This window comes from Pinus tabuliformis, chromosome X, assembly GCF_031772625.1.
Source record: "Pinus tabuliformis cultivar Carrire ecotype Pingquan chromosome X, CPIR1, whole genome shotgun sequence".
Lineage (NCBI taxonomy): Eukaryota > Viridiplantae > Streptophyta > Pinopsida > Pinales > Pinaceae > Pinus > Pinus tabuliformis.
Genome location: NC_142308.1, coordinates 908,960,229 through 908,982,028, shown reverse-complemented (window position 1 = coordinate 908,982,028; position 21,800 = coordinate 908,960,229).

The following is a 21,800-nucleotide window of genomic DNA, read 5'->3' as shown; positions in this document are numbered from 1 at the left end:
CTATGAAGGTTCAGAATTGACAATATAAACCCATTTGATCTAAAATATTTCTAAATCTTGGGCCCGAATTTCATATCTTGTATCGCTCTATTTTCAGAGATGTGATCCAAGGACGTTAGGGTTTTTGCAGGTGCCCAAATTACACCCCAAGAAGGTGACCTGGGGAAAAGTGTCATAACTTCCTCTTTGAGTATCAGATTGAAATTTTGTAAGAAGTTACAAAAAGAGGATGGACTTCAGTTTTCTGTGCACCGTTTTTCAGGTCTGAAGGCTGAAACAGTTACACGTGGAACTTCGTACAAGTTTGCTCTATTGAAAAAGTGTATAATTAGGCCATCTTGGGAGATTGGGCATAACACTTCCTTGGAGAATCCAATTTTGATAAGAATGGTGGCATTGGAAAGAGAAATCAGAGTGCTATCATAGTTCATAATTTCAGACCTTGGAGATTCGAAATTTTAGAGATACATCAGATTCAATATCGAGCTCCTACAAAGTGAAAAAAGGTGTGTAGTTTTTATTTTAAATTTTGCATAGGTTTGGTTTGAAAAATTAGTTTGAAGGAATTCAAAGGGAATGGTGAAGAATAATTATCATTAATCGATGCCCCAAATAATGAAAATGGAAACACCTAGTAAGAAACCTGAAAGCGCTAGCATGACTCATGAAGAATAGGAAGAAATGCAACATGATATATCAAAATTACAAGACCAAGTGCAACAAATTTCACTCCTACTGTTAGGTTCCTATACCAATAGGAGTCACAATTTTGAATGACTAAGGTTAAGCCTTGTAATATTGTACATACCTTTGCTTTCTGCAAATGTTTTCCATATTAAAAAATAAAAAAATGTAAAGAGGGTATGTCCAAAAGAATAATCAAAGGACAAAAAGAATGAAAAAGGTAAAAAAAAATGAAAATATATGAACCCCAAAAGACAAAAAGTGACCATGAAAGTGTGCAAATCAAAATGCCACTGCTATTTACTTTTATGCATAATAATGATTATGTTCAGCTTGTCACTCATGCCACAATCCATGATAGTCAAATTGTTTAAACTTGGCGATTTCATGTTTTGAATTTTATGTTTATAGTTAGAGAATAAAATCTGACCACTACCATAGAGCCCCCGCTCAAAATACATTGCCAAAGTAGGGACAGATACCTCAACCATGCTGATGAGATTGGCCTTTGGGAGTCAAATTTGCCCAAATACCAGTTCCCCCAAGTCCACATTTTCCCAGAGATTGTCCACTACTGTCATGCCAATTACATCCCTAGTCAGAGAGCAGTCATGTCCCCAAACCAAACCATACGTTTCACCATCACTGTTGAATCCATAAATGAAATGCTGCAACTCCAACTAGGGCCAAACCTAACTCCCCTCTCAATGGAGACTTGTTGGACCAATATCCCAAGCTTAGTTCTGCAAAATTGGCCCAATTGTTCCAAACCTTCATCAGAGAAGAAAAACACATCCCTAAGGATTCCCCTCCATATGTAGTTGCTATTTTTTCCCCATGGGGCCAGAACATTGTAGCCATGATATCCTATGTTTTGGGGTACACCACTAGTGAATACATTGACGAGTTAATCCTTGCCTTCATGTCCATATACACTCAAGGACAGCCTCTTGGTGTCTTTTATGACTATGCCCAATTTATAGTTGATAGGATGCATGAATAATTTCTTAGAATGAGAAATGAAAGAGTTTTCAAGTATTCCTTAGTCTTATACCATATGTTCTTGTATTATCAACCTGATAAGTTCCCATTCACCCTTCAGAAGCTTGACACCAAGGGCCAGCCTAGATCTATAATCTTTTGGACCCCACTTTTTCATGAGTCTGGATCACCATATACTTACTCAGACTTTATAGATTCTTTTGTACATCCCATCATGACTATGCTCACTGGGAATCCTCCACCTAGGATAAACCCAGAAATAAAGAGAGTCCTCCAACTTTCCAAGCAATCCAAAGTGGGTGATTGGTACCTTTATCAAAACCACACAGAAATCAGAATATATGGTTGCATGCTTGTGCCATACAAGCTACCAAGATACCTCCAAATGAGGTTGTTTGCATTCGAATACTATAGAAAAATCATCAATGCAGATGAAGTAAAATTTGTCAATGCCAAGAACAAGGCCAATTTCAAAATAAAAGACCAACTAGGCCCCTTCATATCCAATTCTAGGGAGGAAATCAAAGAAGTAGACCTAATTTTGTAGAGAATGGAGTTCCAAAGAAGTTTTGTTTGGAGATATGACCCTTTGGAATTCATCACAAAGAAAAGACAAAGGGTCAAGCTAGGACCTTTCATTCACCATCCCATACCTGAAATAGAAGCCTATGCCAACCAAACATAATGGGTGGAAGGTACCCTAGTGGACCAAGACAACACCAGGATAGACATAGAGAATGCTCTCATTGATCTACAAAGACAACTTGATGAGGGTTCTTTCCTGCAAGTATCACAGCAGTCAAACCAACCAAAGACAACCATGAGTACCCCTCCAGTTATGCAGACTCCTCAAAATAAGGAGGAGAACCTAAAGAGAAGTAGGGAGGATGCCACTACACCAGCAAGAGAATCCTCATATGCTCAACCAGAAACAAGCCAAGCAAAAAGGCAGAAAATCAATCATTTCTTTGAACAGGAGGACATAGAGGGCTCAGATGAGGTAACAAACATAGAAGGAAACAGAAGTAGGCCTACCATTCTATCTGAAGGCATGCAAGAGCCTTCTACATCACAAACTTAGATGTTGGAAAGGCAACTTAGTGTGGAAGTCTCTTCATTCAACAAGCCTATTGACAGGGACCAGGACATCAAGGAAAGATAAAAAGAAATCAAAGCAAGAAATGAGAGGCTTAAGGCCCAAACTTATGCTCAATATCTAAAGCTGACTCCTACCAATCAAACAAGGCTAATGTCAGCCTTTGACATTAAAGAGGGGAAGCTGCACATGTCATTCATCAAACCTACAACTCAGCAGCCAAAGACAGCCTCTGATTTCAAAAAGGTAGATTTCGAAGTGTTGGCAAAGGATATTCATCCCATAGGCCAGATTGAACTGCACAAATAGGTTGGAGAAATGATATACTCCACCATGATAGGTAAAGCCACAGCTACTCACCAACTACAAAACTCTCTAAACAACATTTCAGCACAATTTCAGTTAGAGAAGGCCTCCTCACAGGTCAAAGATACCAGGATCAAGTCCTTAGAGGACTTAGTGATTGAATTGGGACACGATCCCAAGGATATAAAGGCCACAGAACAACTTATTAAAAAGAATAACGTTGATATAGCTGCATTGAAGAAATAGCTAAAAATACCTTAGCTGCAGCATCCATAAACATTGGAAGCCTTCGAAGCCCAGCAGGGGCATGAGGAGCTCATGGACTTAGTCTTAAAGTTGAATGATCAACTAAAAGAGACAGAAAAGGAATTGAATGCTTTAATCCAATTAAAACAAGCAGATGTGGCCACTTCTTCAACAAATGTTATCCCTACAATCTCCACAACAGTGCCATCCACACTAGTAGCATCTTTGGCACCTACAGATCCACTTGCGATATCCTTGCTAGCAACAACATAATCTACATCAGTAGCATGTGCATCAAGAGAGAAAGAAACATAACTGATTAAAGCCATGGAAGAGATGTCTATCGAGGCTACTGAGATGAACAGGTTAAGGGAAAATGTTGCTAGTTTGGAAACTGACTGCAAACTTGCCCAACTTAGGCAAAAAGAGGAAGCACAGAAGGCCCAAGGAATGAGTGAAAGGATTAAAATCTTAGAGAAATGCTTGACACTGGAGAAACCCTTAGGGAAAACCAAGGAAATGTTGTGGGAAAATATCATTGACTCTGTCAAGGATATTTGGCTCTCAATTCAAGTTATTTTTGAACAAACAGAGTTAGTAAAGATAGCTACAAAAGTTATCTAGAAAGTGAAGGAGGAGTTGGGAGATAAGCTAGAGGATGCCAGTAGACTCATACATTTCCTTAACAATAAGAATAGATATGATCTCCATGAGCTAAATATAGAACATAGGACTACGACCATTTTAGAAATAAGGAAGGTCCTTTCCAAAATGAACCTTATGCTTAATTTATAAGAAAAGTGCCACAATATGCAGGTAGCCATTAATAGGTTCTTGGCTAAATTCCAGATTTTGAGGGAGAAAGGTCTGCACAGTCCTATGGTTAGCGATGGCAAACTCATAACACAGTTGGACTATGATACTAGACTTAAATAGTTGGCAAAGGAATAAGCAAGCACTTCATCCATAAAAGCCTTGCCAACAAGAAAAATTTTGTACAACACATTTGAGAACTTATTTTTCCTTGAGCATGAGATAAAACATTTATTCCTCACCATGCCCAATTTTGCTAAGTATACTAAAGCTGATGAAACCTATATAAGAATGATGAATGTAAAGTTACCTGATGTAGAATGGTGGGAGACAATGACTGATTTATTGTGATAAATTTACAACAAAAAGTTACTGCACAGTAAAAATAGAACAACCAGGTAAAACAGGTAAAAACAACACATCAGAGTCAAAGAGTATCAGGGTTAAAGAGTATCATATGAAAGGTAAAAGTTGAAAAATATTCCAGCGTGAAACACCACAACTACAAGACAGCATAAAGGGATACACTTCAACAATAAAAGCCATCACAACCATACTAAAAGGGACAACATGAAACAATTCAATAGCTGTCTCTATCTTCTTGCAAGAAGATATTTCTATTTCCTAGATTAAATCTCAATTTTTTTTGAGATATTTTGTAATAATTCTTTTGTATAAATACTTCATAAATCGAAGTATGTAGGGTGGATTCCAAAACATTTAGTTTGAAATTCAATTATATCAATGACTGGATCAGCTAACTGGATCAAGGAATAAAGATCAGATATTTCACTGGATTCTTGTGTAAAGAAAAGTTCAAATAAGTATTCTCTCATGTTCAATGTTATTTTTCTTTAAGTTTTTCCACAGTCTTACTTGTATCTCTAAAAATCTGAATGCTATAACATGGAATGATATCTCATAAATTTCTTAGTTTCACTCTGTTTTGACTGTTATGCATACTGAATGTTTTCTTCACTAATCTAAGTTAATGAATTCTTGATTTCTCCTTAGTTTAGGTAGTTCCTTATGTTCTATAGCAAAGGATTTTAATTTCCCTTTATTCATGATTATCCTCTATTCTTCATTTCAACCCTGGTCTGAGACTTCTTAAGTGCTCTCTCACCCTAGTTAGGATCATTTCACCCATTCAACCTAAATATTTGCACTTTACTTTGCTAGCCTGCCCTGTGAACATTCGCTTTAATGAATTGATCCAGTTCCACTATCCATTTTTTGACTCCATAGCCCAATGGCTTAAAGACCTTTCTCTATCCATCTGCTCCAAAAATTCCACCACCCAACCTTCCATTCAAAACCAAAACCCCAATGAGCATTAAGAAGTAGCCTAAAATCCCAGTAAAACAAAGCTAAATTATATAGAGAGAGCCCTCTGAGTCATAGGTTGGCTAGAGCCTATACTTAAAAGATTGGTTTGTGGTTACCTCGGTCTCTTCCTTTTTATGATAGCTTCTAAGGAAAATTCTGAGTGCTAACAGAGTGGCGACTTCACTGGGGAATTCAAACCCTGAGTCCTTATAAATCTTTAAGAAATTTTGAATCTGCATTTTTAGCCTCTTCAAGTAATCTATCAGATGTTATTCTTGAAATATCTCACAAAAGAAAACAATTAGAAAATTTTTGAAATTCTGGCTTCAAGGAGAACTCATTATACTAGGGCTAACCCAAATCCAAACCCTGCCCTAGTATTTGATAATCCCAACCTGATTTCAAGAAAATCCAAAAAAGAAGAAAGTTCAGCTAGTCACACACCATTAATTAAATCTAATTCATGTCCTAATGAGTGGTTGTTTTTAGAAGATCTTCCCTTTGATGAGAAAATTGGTCATTATTTAAGTCAAAGTCTGAAAGTGAAATATACGATACTGTTCTAGACCCTGATTTCATTGCAGACCTTGAAGTCCAAAAAGCCAACCAGTCAATTGATGAATACATTCTAAATTATCCACAATCATCCCTAAGTACTACCAAGATTCTTGAGCTTTCTGAACAATTGTCCACCACTTTTAGTTCACCATTGTTTCCTTCAACTTATGAAGTCCATTCTCCGCCCCCATTTATACCTTCACTCCCTCACCAACCTATCATATCCCATTTACCACCTACTAGTCCTAGTTCTTCATCCATTATTCATCCACACCTTAACCTCACCCAGCTTACCGCCATGGAAAAGAAATATGCTCCTCTTGTTTTACCTTCCCCACTTGGTGCTATGCCAACAGACTACTAGAGTAAATTTGTTCAATTTGATGGCATAGGACACTACACTGCACAACACCATGTCAATAAGATGACAAATTACTTTGAATTACATGAAATTGATATTGTGGATGTTCAAATGAGACTATTTGCTCAGACTTTAGCTGGTGATGTTAGGAAATGGTTTAGAGCATTGCCTGATAATAGTATTGATAGTTTAGAAGTATTTCATTAGCAGTTTTTGAACGGATGGGAAAATAAGAAAAATCCCCTACAAATCCTTTCAAAATATGAAAATATTAGAAGGGGACCTAATGAAACTGTTCAAGATTACTGCACTAGATTTAACAATATATATAATGCAATCCCAGTTAATCTTAGACCCCCACCTGACTTAGCCTTAATAAAGTTCCCTGATGGATTTGACACAGATATGGCATTCCAACTTAGGGAAAGAAACCCCCCAACATTAGAAGAAATGAAAAGTGTAGTTGTTAGTGTTGAAGCTAATTTGTTAGCTAAAAGAGCTAGAGTTAGAAATGAAAAGAGAGGAACTGCTAAAGATGAAGCTTCACCATTTGACATCAAAATAGATAGTTTAGCTAAAAGTATGGAGAGACTAATGGATAGAATAGATAACATAGAAAGGAAACCCCAATGGGATAATCAACAAGCACCTCCAGTTAGAAACCCAAACTTTAGGAAAAACCAAAACCAAAACACTGGAAAAAATGGACCTGATCAGAATATTAGGCCTCCTTTTCAAGAAAATTATGCAGAAACATCCCATCCTGAAGACCCAGAGCAAGACACACAGATTAACCTGATGGGATTAGATGATGAAGATGTTGTTTTTCTGACCCAAGATGATCAGGAATTGCATATGCTACAGCAATTGCAAATCCAGTCTAGAGAGTCATTTGATTATAGACAAGGTTATGATTCTGCCATCTTTGAAGTGAATAAACAATATAACCTAAGGAGTAAAAATAACTTTGATATCCCCGACCAAACTAAGAAAACAAGGTCAAATCAACCCAAGAAAATAAAAGAAGCCCCGGTTTCTAAAATCCTCTAGATTCTCCCCAGATAAAACCAGAATCCTTTTGGCCCCACCATTATAGTTATAACCCCTAATAAACCTTCTGATGATCAACCCTCCACTTCAATTCCCCCTAAAAAACTAGTGGACACACCTCAAAACACCAGACTAGAAAACCAACAGAAAGAGGTCCCCAATAGGGGAAAATAATACCATCCTACTCAAATCCCTTTTGTGAAAATTCAAAACCCTCAATCAGAGAAAGCCTCTTTGCCATTCAATCTGGGAGCAGAGGTAGCTAAGCTAAAGATTTCAGTCCCTTTAACAAAACTAATCAAGAATGAAACCTACAAGACAGAGATAAACCAGACCTTAAACATTGATGAAAATGAGGATTCAGTCAACATGTTTGATGACCAATCAGAACTTATTTTTGGTCTAGATGTTAATGGAAAACCACTAAAAGGAGGATTACCACCTTTCTGCATGAGCCTTAGCATTCATGACAAAATTCTACACAACACAATGCTGGATTCTGGAGCCTCCCACAACTTAATGCCCAAATCAGTAAAGGATAAATTAAACCTAGACATTACAAGCCCTTACAAGGACTTATTCTCATTTGACTCAAGTCAAGTAAAGTGTCTAGGATTGATTAAATACCTGTGTGTTACCTTATTTTAGTATCCTGCCAAAATCATCCTTATGGATATTTTGGTTGCTGACATCCCAACAAAGTATGGCTTGTTGTTATCCAGATCATGGGGAGACAAACTTCAAGGACCTTTGCAACTTGATATGTCATATGCAACAATCTCTATTTTTGGACAACCCATGAAGCTGTACCGAGAAACTTTAATGAAATACATAGTAAGTAGCCTGGATCGGCCTCAGAACTTTCCTATCTACTCTATACATTCAGACATTGATTCCTTCATTCCGTATAATGTTGATCAAACAAAAGAAACTTTTTTAGACAGTATTGATACAGAACCAAAAGAAATTTCAGTTTCTATTCAAAATGAAACTAACCAAACTTTAGGACTTTCCAATAAACAAGATAGTCAAATTGCTATAAATGAGGAAAAGTTTGTTGCACCAGATGATGAAAATTATGAACATGAAATATTGTGGCATATTGAATTTGATGGGTCAGTCAATAATTTTGGAGCAGGAGCAGGAGTATGGATATATTTTGGAGAACAATAACTTAGAAGACAATGCATATAGACTGAATTTCAAATGTACTAACAATATGGCCGAGTATGAAGCACTAATTTTAGGCCTTAAATTAGTTAGGAATCTAGGAGCGAAAAGAGTTTCTGTCATGGGAGACTTTGAACTAGTTATAAAACAAATGGATGCTGTATATATGACCAAAGACCCTAGATTAAGTTGTTATAGAGGAACTATTGTAGAAATACTGAACACTTTCTTAGAAACCAAGCTTGCAGTAATTCCCAAAAAACACAATATGCAAGCCCATAGTTTAGCAATGTTTGTCAGCACTTGTAAGTTATCCTTCCAACCTAACTATCAGTACACTGTTGGAGTTAGGCATAGACCTGCAATTCTAGATAATTTGAAGAACTGGAAAGTATTTTCGAATGATAAACAGATAAATAACTTTTTAAATTTAGAAGAAGAGTTTTCAAAGCATAACATAGATGCTGATACATCCATAGATCTCAACATTAAGGATGAGTTAGAAATTATTGAGATAGAAGGTGATGAACTAGATATACTTAAACCAACTAAATTTACTAAATCAGATGTAGAAAACCTAAAGTGAGCTGAGATTGATGAAATAATTAACAAAGACACTGAAGTAATTAATCTCAAAGATAATTTCTTACCTAAGGGATTAACCCCTTTGGAAGATTTATTTGATTCTAATTATGTTCCTAGGAAACCTAAAATGGAACCAGTAAGATTTGATATAGAAGAATGTAATATAGGCACTAATGAAAATCCAAAATTGATTAAACTTTCGAAATCATTACCTCCCACTGAAAAAGTGAAATACATTGAATTATTAAAATAATTTCAAGATGTTTTCACTTGGAGTTATGAGGACCTAAAATCCTATGACACCAACATCATACAACACACCGTTCCTATTAAAGAAAATCAAAAGCCTTTCGAACAAAAACTTAGAAGGATTAATCCTATCTTATTACCTTCAATTGAAAAAGAAATTCAGAGGATGTATGATGCTAAAATAATTGCACCAATTAGGTTCTCTGATTGGGTCTCAAACTTGGTGCCAACAAGGAAGAAAACTGGTGAGATCAAACTCTGTGTAGATCTCAAAAACCTCAACAAAGACTCACTAAAAGACAATTACCCTCTCCCCAAAATGGATCACATTTTACAAAGGGTAGTTGGATCAACCAGAATCTCATTATTGGATGGGTTTTCTGGTTATAATCAGATTTTAGTTCATACTGATGACCAAGCCAAGACTGCCTTCACTACTCCTTGGGGCAATTTCATGTATGTGAAAATGCCTTTTGGACTAATGAATGCAAGAGCCACTTTCCAAAGGGCTATGGATATATCCTTTTCCAAAGAAATTCATGATTTCCTTGTAATATATCTAGATGACGTTACTGTATTTTCAAAATCTGATAGTCAACATTTGGATCATCTAAGGCAGGTTTTAATTAAATGCGAGAAATATGGAATTTCTTTGAACCCCAAGAAGTCTTTGTTTGGGTTATAAGAAGGAAAGTTATTAGGCCACATAATCTCAAAACATGGTATCCGAATAGACCCTGTAAGAATAGAAGCCATCTTACTGTTATAGACATATTTGGGCACATCAACCCCAAACTTATATGTCAATGTATTAGGGCTCATCAACCCCTAAAAGAGTTGTTTCATACCCTAAAGGAACATAGTCATCTGAATACGTCATTCCCCAAAATTTCCATCTGAGAAACCATCCAGAAATTGCCTAAATTGAACCATATTGACTGCTCCACTGGCAAAGTGTGATGCATACTGAGTGGTACACTGCCAGGGTGCGATGCATACTATTTAGGCCTTCTATAGGGTGTGATGGGCAAGGATGGACAAATTTCCGAGAAAGTTTGCTAGGTGGTTTCTCATGGAATCACCATCTAGTTAATGTCTCATACACTGGAATACCTCCTACCTTCATTTTTTTTCATGACCACCATTCCTGAACCTTGTGTCATCAGTTCATTTTCACCTCCAGAAATCATTTTCTTCATTTTGTGTCGTAGATGTGGGATACATCAAGGCCCTCCTACGACGAGTCACTTCTTGTTGACATCAACTCATTATCCAAGAAGTTGACTTAGAAACAACTCTTTCAGTGCTTTGAAGCTTGCATACATCAATGGCAAGTTTATCACTTCCGGCGACAGGTTGACATTAATGGCCTTCGGCTGAAAGATTTTGCATGGTGTTTGACATTGGATCATATATTCACACCACGTGAATTGTACTGTAGTACCTTGAGGATCATTATCATTATCGGTGATCCCTCTCGCGTCTGTTAATAGCTCACATCATTGTCTGGTAATCAGGCAATGTATTTCCATGTTCGACTTCAGAAGATCTCTTCACATGGATTGACTTGTACATTGAGCGAATATTGAACGAGTTTGAAGACCCCGAATCTAGTTTCATCCATCCGGGCTGTGATATATTCAAGGATATAAAAACATCAAATGTGCAAAGGCTTTGCACAGATGGTCATTCTAATCATGGATGATGACTCTATATCTGAAGAATCACCAGTCTGTATCTGCAGACGACTATCTGATCTATGTACACGAAATGAAATTTATAAAGCTGAGAATGGGAATGCCTCCCTCCACTAGATCATGAAAAATTATATTATTATGATGTATTGTATTGTAACTTATGCATGTCACCTTCCAGTTTGAAACTTCGGATCCTCATGATAAAGCATTTCATCCGACATGAATATTTATGACCTCATGCTTTAGGGGGAAACTGTTATAGACATATTTAGGCACATCAACCCCAAACTTATATGTTAATGTATTAGGGCTCATCAACCCCAAACTTATATGTTAATGTATTAGGGCTCATCAACCCCTAAAATAGTTTTTTCATACCCTAAAGGAACATAGTCATCTGAATACATCATTCCCCAAAAGTTCCATTTGAGAAACCATCTAGAAATTGCCTAAATTGAACCATGCTGACTGCTCCACTGGAAAAGTGCGATGCATACTGAGTGGTACACTTCCAGGGTGTGATGCATACTGTTTATTCCTTCTATAGGGCGTGATGGGCGAGGATGGACAAATTTCCAGGATAGTTTGCTAAGTGGTTTCTCATGGAATCTTCTAGAAACTTCTCCTATGCCACTTGCCTCTCTGAATTCACCCAAGGATGAATAAGGGATCTAAAACCATCTGTTATCCCTTCTCTTGTGGAACCAATTATGACAAGTGGAATGACTCTAATCAAACCTCATGGATGACTCACACCCTTGCAAACATCTATAAATGGATCTCCAATCCAAGAGACCAGAAGGCTGAAATGTTGTGAATTGCAAGTAAGCGCTGATAATTTGTAATTGAGGAGAGAGCATTGTAATCTTGTTGGAGTGATCTTGCTATTTCGTGAGGTGAAGAAGGATTGAAGCTAGGAGGATGCCGCTGGATCAAAAAACTGGGTTATAATTCTCTTTTCTATTAATAAATCTCTTCAAGTTTTCTCCCATATGATTGTGCAATTGTGAATGTTATCATTTGTGAATGCTATCATTTGTTCATTATATATCTGATTCTATAATGTTTATGTTGTAATAGATCACAATACTTTGATGGTTCTTTGTTGCTGTACTTGTATAGGTACTCTCCAAGCATGTTAAGTATGGGGAGGAGTTGCAAGATCTGCCAAAGTAGAGAGAGAGATCAAGCAAGGGATTAAGTGGAAGTTCCCAGTTCCTTCCATTATCTTTCTCTTATCTGTTACACATAGAAGAAATCATTGAATTGCTTTAAACTATTGTTTCTAGGGTAGCTGCCAAACCTAGAGGGCTAGCATTCTTTATGAATACTAGTTTTCCCAGAAACACTTACAGATACAACATCCAAGGAACATTAGGGAATTACAAGCTTTCTTAGGGAAAATTAATTTTCATAGAAGATTTATTTCTAATTTAGCAGAATTAATTAGATCAATGTACAATATGCTGAAAAAGGTTCGACCATAAAATGGATTATTGAGGCTAAGAAATCCTTTGAAGACATTAAACTAGACTTAACTAAAACACTTGTGTTGATCGGTCCAAAATTTGAAAGATATTTCATCTTATTTTCCTTTGCTTCTGAGCACACAATTGTTGTAGTTCTACTGTAGAAAAATGACCAGGGCTATGAACAACCTATTGCTTTCTTTAGGAAAGCCTTGAGAGATGCCCCCTTAAAATATAACATAATGGAAAACCAAGCCTTTGCTTTGGTCAAAGCTATTAAGGATTTTAGGCTATACATTTTATATTCTCATGTAGTAGCCTATGTTCCTAATTTAGTAGTCAAGCACATCCTAACTCAGGATGGTCCAGATGGAAAGAGGGGAAAATGGATTGCTACTATTCTAGAATATGACATAGAAATCAAACCAACTAAGTTAATTAAGGGCCAAGGTTTAGCCAAGCTCATGGCTGAATCGAACTGTTAGGCCCTAGATATAAACTTTATTGCACAAATAGATAATGAAGAGGGGATGGCAACTCCACTAATCAACCAGGCCTTTATTGAATCACCATGGTATGCTGATATCATTTATATTTTACAGAACTTACAAGCTCCTCCCGAATTATCTAGAACTAAAAGTAGGTTTTTAAAGGTGAAATCCTTACAATTTTGTATATTAGACAATGCTTTGTTTTGGAGAGATCATGAAGCTATTCTTCTTAATTGCCTATTAAAAGATGAAACTGATAGAGTATTGCAAGAGTTTCATGCAGGTGACAGTGGAGGACACCATTACTGGAAAACCACTGTTGATAAAATTCTTAGAGCTGGTTTTTGCTGGCCTACCTTGTTTTCTGATGTAAAGAAATATGTGACCTCCTGTCACAAATGTCAAACTTTTGAGGGAAAGAAAAAGCTTCTACCTTTACCCCTCAAGCCAATCTCTGCTAATACATATTTTCAACAATGGGGTCTAGACTTCATTGGTGAAATTCACCCACCCTCCTCTGCCCAACACAAATGGATCCTTATTGCCACAAACTACGTCACAAAATGGATAGAGGCCATACGTTCAAGGCAAGCCACTGACACTGTTATCATAACCTTCCTTAAAACCAACATTCTATCAAGATTTGGATGTCAAACTAAGCTCATTACTGATAATGAAACAACCTTTAAATCCAAAAGAATGATAGATTTCTGCAACAAGTATCATATAACCTTGGGCCATTCCACAGCCTATTATCCTCAAGGAAATGGACTGGCAGAATCCTCAAACAAAATTCTGGTAAACATCATCAAAAAGTTGTTAGAGGACAATAAGAAAACATGGAACAAAAAGCTAGTCAATTCCTTATGGGCAGACAGACTAACCACTAAAAAATCAATTGGTATCTCTCCCTACCAACTAGTTTATGGGATGGAAGCTGTTTTTCCATCCTCCTTGGGAACACCAGTGATGAAGTTGCTTCAAGAAATGTAGGTTGAACCAAACAATATCCAAAGAAGAATCAACAAAAAAATTCATCTTCAACAAACGAGAGAAGAGGTCTACATCAGATCTCAAGTTGTGCAGGAAAGGATTAAAAAGATTTTTGATAAGAGAGCCAAGGCTGAAGATTTCTACCTTGGTGAAAAGGTGCTAAAGTGGGATTCAAGGAGGGAAGATAAAGGTAAACATGGGAAATTTGACTTCCTATGGAAAGGCCCATGTGTCGTTTATGCTTTCAGAGGTAATAATGCTTTCTTCCTAAGGGAAATGGATGGTACAAAAGCAGAAGGTGGACCAGTGAATGGTTGAATGCTCAAACACTATTTTGAGCCTAACTATTGATTTTTATTTCCCATTGTACATATTTCATTTTTCAAAAAGTTTATTTTGGATTGGATGGTGATTTTTGATGTTGAAGCCTGAAGAGAAGGCCCTAAGCTTTAAGGATTTACATTCATAAGTACCAATAACGCAGAGACATGGAGAGAAATATTGCAAGGTAACGTAACCAACAATTCAAAGGCTATTGGTCTACAAAGTTCTTGACATTCACCAAGAAATTCCATCCCCAAGTGGAGCCATTGTTAGGTTCCTATACCAACAGGAATCAAAATTTTGAATGAATAAGGTTAAGCCTTGTAATATTGTACATACCTTTGCTTTCGGCAAATGTTTTCCATATTAAACAATTAAAAAATGTAAAGAGGGTGTCAAAGGACAAAAATAATTATAAAGGTAAAAAAATGAAAATATATGAACCCCAAAAGACAAAAACAGGCCATGAAAGTGTGCAAGTCAAAATGCCACTGCTATTTACTTTTATGCATAATAATGATTGTGTGCATCTTGTCACTCATGCCACAATCCATGATAGTCAAATTGTTTAAACTTTGATATTTCATGTTTTGAATTTTATGTTTATAGTTAGAGAATAAAATCTGACCAAACTATATAATCTTGGCAGATTATCAGATAGGTAGAGTGAATAAAAAGAACTCATCAGTTTAATCTGAACCCTTAGATGATATAAGGTTAGAATTAGATAGTTTACTTTGTAAAAGAAAAGAAAAAGATTGATAAGTGTTTGCTAGCCTAAATGCACCCTAATAAAGTGAAGAAAAAATGGTAGGATGAGTAAGTGGGTAAGTAGTAGAAAGGTTGCAGAAATATCATGTGAATATGCAAAAACACTTATGTCATTATCTTAAATACAATTTTCAAAAATGCATAAGTAGTGGACAAAGCAAAAACAATGGTTCACAATATGGGTTATTTAACACCCCCATCATTCATTTTAACCCTTATAATACTCGCTAATTTCCCTTTCATAATAAAAATATTAATTCCTATAGTTCTTTAAGTCAAAGAGGCTCAGAGCATTTCTCTAACTTCTGGTGGGACTGAACCCTCGGCTCGATGACTTAAGAAGGAAAGGTGTTAAATTCCCTTGCAATTCATTCGCCCCCCTCACAAAATCCCTTTTCCTAAGGTTAAATTATTTTTTTCCTAGGAAAACCCCATGATAAACATATTTTATGCAAAAAACCCATCAAATGCATTTATCCTAAGTACTAAGTGTATGGAAAGCACATAATGTTCATATACCTAAGTACAATGCCCCTTCCACTCATTTCACCTCATATTAACTTTATTATATAAAATTCCCAAAAACCCATTAACCCGTATATATTTAACTCCTTTATATAAAATAACCCCTCCCCTTAGTTTAGCTATAAACTATATGACTACCCCATATCCCACAAAATATATTAAAGTCCTACCCTCAGTCCTTAATCCTTGTATTAAGGCAACCCCGATGAGATTAAGTGTTAATCTAATCCTATACCGCTGGTGATTAGACCCATGGGCCCCTCGAAAACTTTATATATAAATCATCATGCAACTCCATCTCCCAACCATCGTTGATCATCCCTCCCCCTCATCCAATGACCCATGATCATATCAGCCGCACCCGATGTCCATCCTTTACCCACCCGATAAGGTGGTTTTCCACCTGACCCCTGATGCTACGTGTCACATGATGTATGGAATCGGGTGACTCCTCCCCAATACCACCCTCACCACAAAAGTGGTGCGATGGCCCTCCTAAGCCTCTTCCCCCATTTTAACCGAAAACCGCCACTGCTCATCAATCAATGAACCCACCAAAAATTGACATTTTCTATAAAAGACCAATGATCCCTCTTTTTGCTCTTTTCACACATTTGCTGTTGAGAACCCAGAAAGCTGTTGTGACCCTTGCAAATTGAGAATTCGCTCACAAACCTTTGCCATTGCTCCACAGACACTGCAGATAGCCTGGCTCATTCACTAGCCCATACCAAAACCATATGGAACTCTGTAGCCTCCATCAACCGCCATTTACAGTCAATTTCGCATAATTCCACATATTTAACCATGGAAAACCAACTCCATTGTCAAATTCCAAGTAAATTCACCCTCGTAACACTATTAATTAAGTAAAAAACATCAAATTTACTTTGATTTTTACACTCTGAGCCATAACCATTTGCAAAACTGTTGTTTCCCTAAAAATGCTGAATTACCCCCCACACTAAAATCCACAAGAAATGAGTATGGCTGCCCCAACTGCAATGGATATAAGGCCCATCTCTACACCTCACTTAGACCTAGACCACCTTCCTTTAACTGATAAAGATTTCCAAGTAAAAGATACCACTGCCATAGAGTCCTTGCCCAAAGTACATTGCTAAAGTAGGGACAAATACCTCAACCATGCTGATGAGATTGGCCTTGGGAGTCAAATTTTCCCAAATACCAGTTCCCCCATGTCCACATTTTCCCAAAGATTGTCCACTACTATCATGCCAATTACATCCCTAGTCAGAGAGCAGTCATGTCCCCAAACCAAAACATACTTTTCACCATCACTACTGAATCCATAAATGAAATGTTGCAACTCCAACTAGGGCCAAACCTAACTCCCCTCTCAATTGGAGACCTATTGGACTAGTATCCTAAGCTTAGTTCTGCAAAATTGGCCCAATTGTTCCAAACCTTCATCAGAGAAGAAAAACACATCCCTTAGGATTCCCCTCCATATGTAGATGCTATTTTTCCCCATGGGGCCAGAACATTGTAGCCATAATATCCCGTGTTTTGGGTTACACCACTAGTGAACACATTTATGAGTTAATCCTTGCCTTCATGTCCATCTACACTCCAGGATAGCCTCCTACTATCATTTATGACTATGACCAATTTATAGCTGATAGGATGCATGAATAATTTAGTAGAATGAGAAATGAAAGAGTTTTCAAGTATTCCTCAATCTTATACCATATGTTCTTGTATTATCAACCTGATAAGTTCCCATTCACCCTTCATAAGCTTGACACCAAGGGCCAACCCAGATCTGTAATCTTTTGGACCCCACTTTTTCATGAGTCTGGATCACCATATACTTACTCAGACTTTATAGATTCTTTTGTACATCCCATCATGACTATGCTCACTGGCAATCCTCCACCTAGGATAAACCCAGAAATAAAGAGAGTCCTCCAGCTTTCCAAGCAGTCCAAAGTGGGTGACTGGTATCTTTATCAGAACCACACAAAAATCATAATATATGGTTGCATGCTTGAGCCATACAAGCTACCAAGATACCTCCCAATGAGGTTGTTTGCATTAGAATATTATAGACAAATAATCAATGCAGATGAAGTAAACTTTGTCAATGCCAAGAATAAGGCCAATTTCAAAATAAAAGACCAACTAGGCCCGTTCATATGCAACTCTAAGGAGGTAGGCAAAGAAACAGACCTAATTATGCAGAGAATGAAGTTCCAAAGAAGTTTTGTTTGGAGATATGACCCTTTGGAATTCATCACAAATAAAATACAAAAGGTCAAGCTAGGACCTTCCATTCACCATCCCATACCTGAAATAGAAGCCTATGCCAACCAAACAGAATGGGAGGAAGGTACCCTAGTGGACCAAGACAGCACCAGGGTAGACATAGAGAATGCTCTCATTGATCTAAAAAGACAACTTGATGAGGGTTCTTTCGTGCAGGTATTAGAGCAATCAGACCAACTAGAGACAACCATGAGTACCCCTATGGTTATGCAGACTCCTCAAAATGAGGAGAAGAACCTAAAGAGAAGTAGGGAGGATGCCACTACATCAACAAGAGAAACCTCATATGCTCAGCCAGAAACAAGCCAAGCAAAAAGGCAGAAAATGAATCCTGTCTTTGAACAGGAGGACATAGAGGGCTCAGCTGAGGTCACAAACATAGAAGGAAACAAAAGTAGGCCTACCACTCCATCTGAAGGCATGCAAGAGCCTTCCACATCACAAACTCAGATGTTGGAAAGGCAGCTTAGTGTGGAAGTCTCTTCATTCAACAGGCCTGCTGACAAGGACGAGGACATCAAGGAAAGATACAAAGAAATCAAAGCAAGAAATGAGAGGCTTAAGGCCCAAACTTATGCTCAATATCTAAAGCTGACTCCTACCAATCAAAAAAGGCTAATGTTAGCCTTTGACATTAAAGAGGGGAAGTTGCAGATGCCATTAATCAAACCTATAGATCAGCAGCCAAAGACAACCTCTAATTTCAAAAAGGTAGACTTCGAAGTGTTGGGAAGGGATATTCATCCCATAGACTAGATTGAATTGCACAAACAGGCTAGAGAAATGATATACTCCACCCTAACAGGTAAAGCCATTGCTTCTCACTAACTACAAAACTCTCTAAACAACATTTCAACACAATTTCAGTTAGAGAAGGCCTCCTCACAAGCAAAAGATACCATGATCAAGTCCTTAGAGGACTTAGTGATTGAATTGGGACACGATCCTAAGGATATAAAGGCAACAAAACATCTTATTAAAGAGAAGAACGATGATATAGTTGCATTTAAGAAACAACTAAAAATACCTCTGCTGCAACATCCACAAACATTGGAAGTCCTGGAAGCCCAGCAGGGGCATGAAGAAGTCATGGACTTAGTCTTAAAGAGACAAAAATGGAATTGGATGCTTTAATCCAATTAAAACAAGCAGATGTGGCCACTTCTTCAACAAATGTTATCCCTATAGTCTCCACAACAGTGCCATCCACACTAGCAGCATCTTTGGCACCTACAGCTCCACTTGCAACAACCTTTCCAGCAACAACAAAATCTACATCAGCAGCAGGTGCATCAGGAGAGAAAGCAACAAAACTGGTTAAAGCCATGGAAGAGATGTCTATCTAGGCTACTGAGATGAAAAGGTTAAGGGAAAAGGTTGCTAGTTTGGAAACTAACTGCAAACTTGCCCAACTTAAGCAAAAAGAGGAAGCACAGAAGGCCCAAAGAATGAGTGAAAGGATTAAAATCTTAGAGAAATACTTGACACTGGAGAAACCCCTAGGGAAAACCAAGGAAATGTTGTGGGCCAATATCATTGACTTTGTCAAGCATATTTGGCCCTCAATTCAAGTTATTTCTGAACAAACAGAGTTAGTAAAGATAGCTACAGAAGCTATCCAGAAAGTGAAGGAGGAGTTGGGAGATAAGCCAGAGGATGCCAATAGACTCATCCACTTCCTCAACAACAAGAATAGATATGAGCTCCATGAGCTAAATATAGAAGATAGGACTGCGACCATTTTAGAAATAAGGAAGGTCCTTTCCAAAAGGAACCTTATGCTTAATTTAGAAGAAAAGTGCCACAATATGCAGGTAGCCATTGATAGGTTCATGGCTAAATTCCAGATTTTGAGGGAGAAAGGTCTACCCAGTCCTATGGTTATCAATGACAAACTCATGACACAGTTGGACTATGATACTAGACTTAGATAGTTGGCAAAGGAACAAGCAAGCACTTCATCCATAAAAGCCCAGCCAACAGGAAAAGTTCTGTACAACACATTTGAGAAGTTATTTTTCCTTGAGCATGAGATAAAACGTTTATTCCTCACCAAGCCCAATTTTTCCAAGTATACTAAAGATGATGAAATCTATAGAAGAATGATGAATGTAAATTTACCTTATGTATAATGGTGGGAGATAATTACTGAGTTACTGTGATGAATTTACAGCAAAAAGTTACTACATAGTAAAAACAGAACAACCAGGTAAAACAGGTAAAAACAACACATCAGGGTTAAAGAGTATCAGATGAAAGGTAAAATTTGAAAAAGATTCTAGTGTGAAACATCACAACTATAAGTGAGCATAAAGGGCTACACTTCAACAACAAAGGCCAGCACAACCATAATAAAAGGGACAGCATGAAACATTTCAATAGCTGTCTCTATCTTCTTGCAAGAAGATATTTGTATTTCCTAGATTAAATCTCAACTTATTTTGAGATATTTTGTAATAATTCTTTTGTATAAATACTTCATAAATCGAAGTATGTAGGGTGGATTCCAAAACATTTCTATAGAATTCTTGTTCTTAAGTCTGAAGTTCAATTATATCAATGGTTGGATCAAGGAATAAAGATTAGATATTTCACTAGATTCTTGTGTAAAGCAAAGTTCAAATAAGTATTCTCTCATGTTCAATGTTATTTTTCTTTAAGTTTTTGCACAGTCTTACTTGTATCTCTAAAAATCTGAATGCTATAACATGGAATGATATCTCATAAATTACTTAGCTACACTCTGTTTTGATTATTATGCATATTGAATGTTTTCTTCACTAATCTAAGTTAAGGAATTCTTGATTTCTCCTTAGTTTAGGTAGTTCTGTGTGGTCTATAACAAAGGATTCTTAATTTCCCTTTGTTCATGATTATCCTATGTTCTTCATTTTAACCCCAGTCTGAGAATTCTTAAGTGCTCTCTCACCCTGGTTAGGATCATTTCACCCATTCGACCTAAAGATTTTCACTTTACTTTGCTAGTCTGCCTTGTGAACATTCCCTTTAATGAATTGATCCAGTTTTTCTATCCATTTGTTGACTCCATAGCCAAATGGCTTAAAGACCTTGCTCTATCCATTTGTTCCAAGAATTCCACCACCCAACCTTCAATTCAAAACCAAAACCCCAATGAACATTAAGAACTAGCCTAAAATCCCAGTAAAGCAAAGCTAAATTATATAGAAAGAGCCCTCTCTGAGTCATAGGTTGGCTAGAGCCTATACTTAAAAGATTGGTTTGTGGTTACCTCGGTCTCTTCCTTCTTCTAATAACTTCTAAGGAAAATTCTGAGTGCTAACACCCACAAAAAGTAACAGAAGCTAAGATGGATGGTTTAAAGAAAGACGTAGAAGATAAGATGGATGGTATGAAAGAAAACATTGAATATTGGAAGAAATACATGGAAGGTTGGAAGGAAGGTTTGACAAAGTTACTATAAGAAAGGCTTCCTAATGGCGAAAAGGTAGTAGAGAAAACACATAATGAGAACAAAAGAAATGTTAATCATGATTCGAAGAATGAAAACATTGAATATTTGAAGAAAGACATGGAAGGTTTGAAGGAAGGTTTGATAAAGATGCTACAAGAAAGGCTTCCTAATGGTGAAAAGGTAGTAGAGAAAACTCATGATGAGAACAAAAGAAATGTTAATCATGGACTCCAACGTTGGAATAAATACCCACCACGTTCCAAATATCGATATGAGGAAGTTTGATGGCAAGGTGATCCGAATGGAAAATGGCAACAACCCATGGTATTCATCCACCCATATTATTCATCCACCCATGG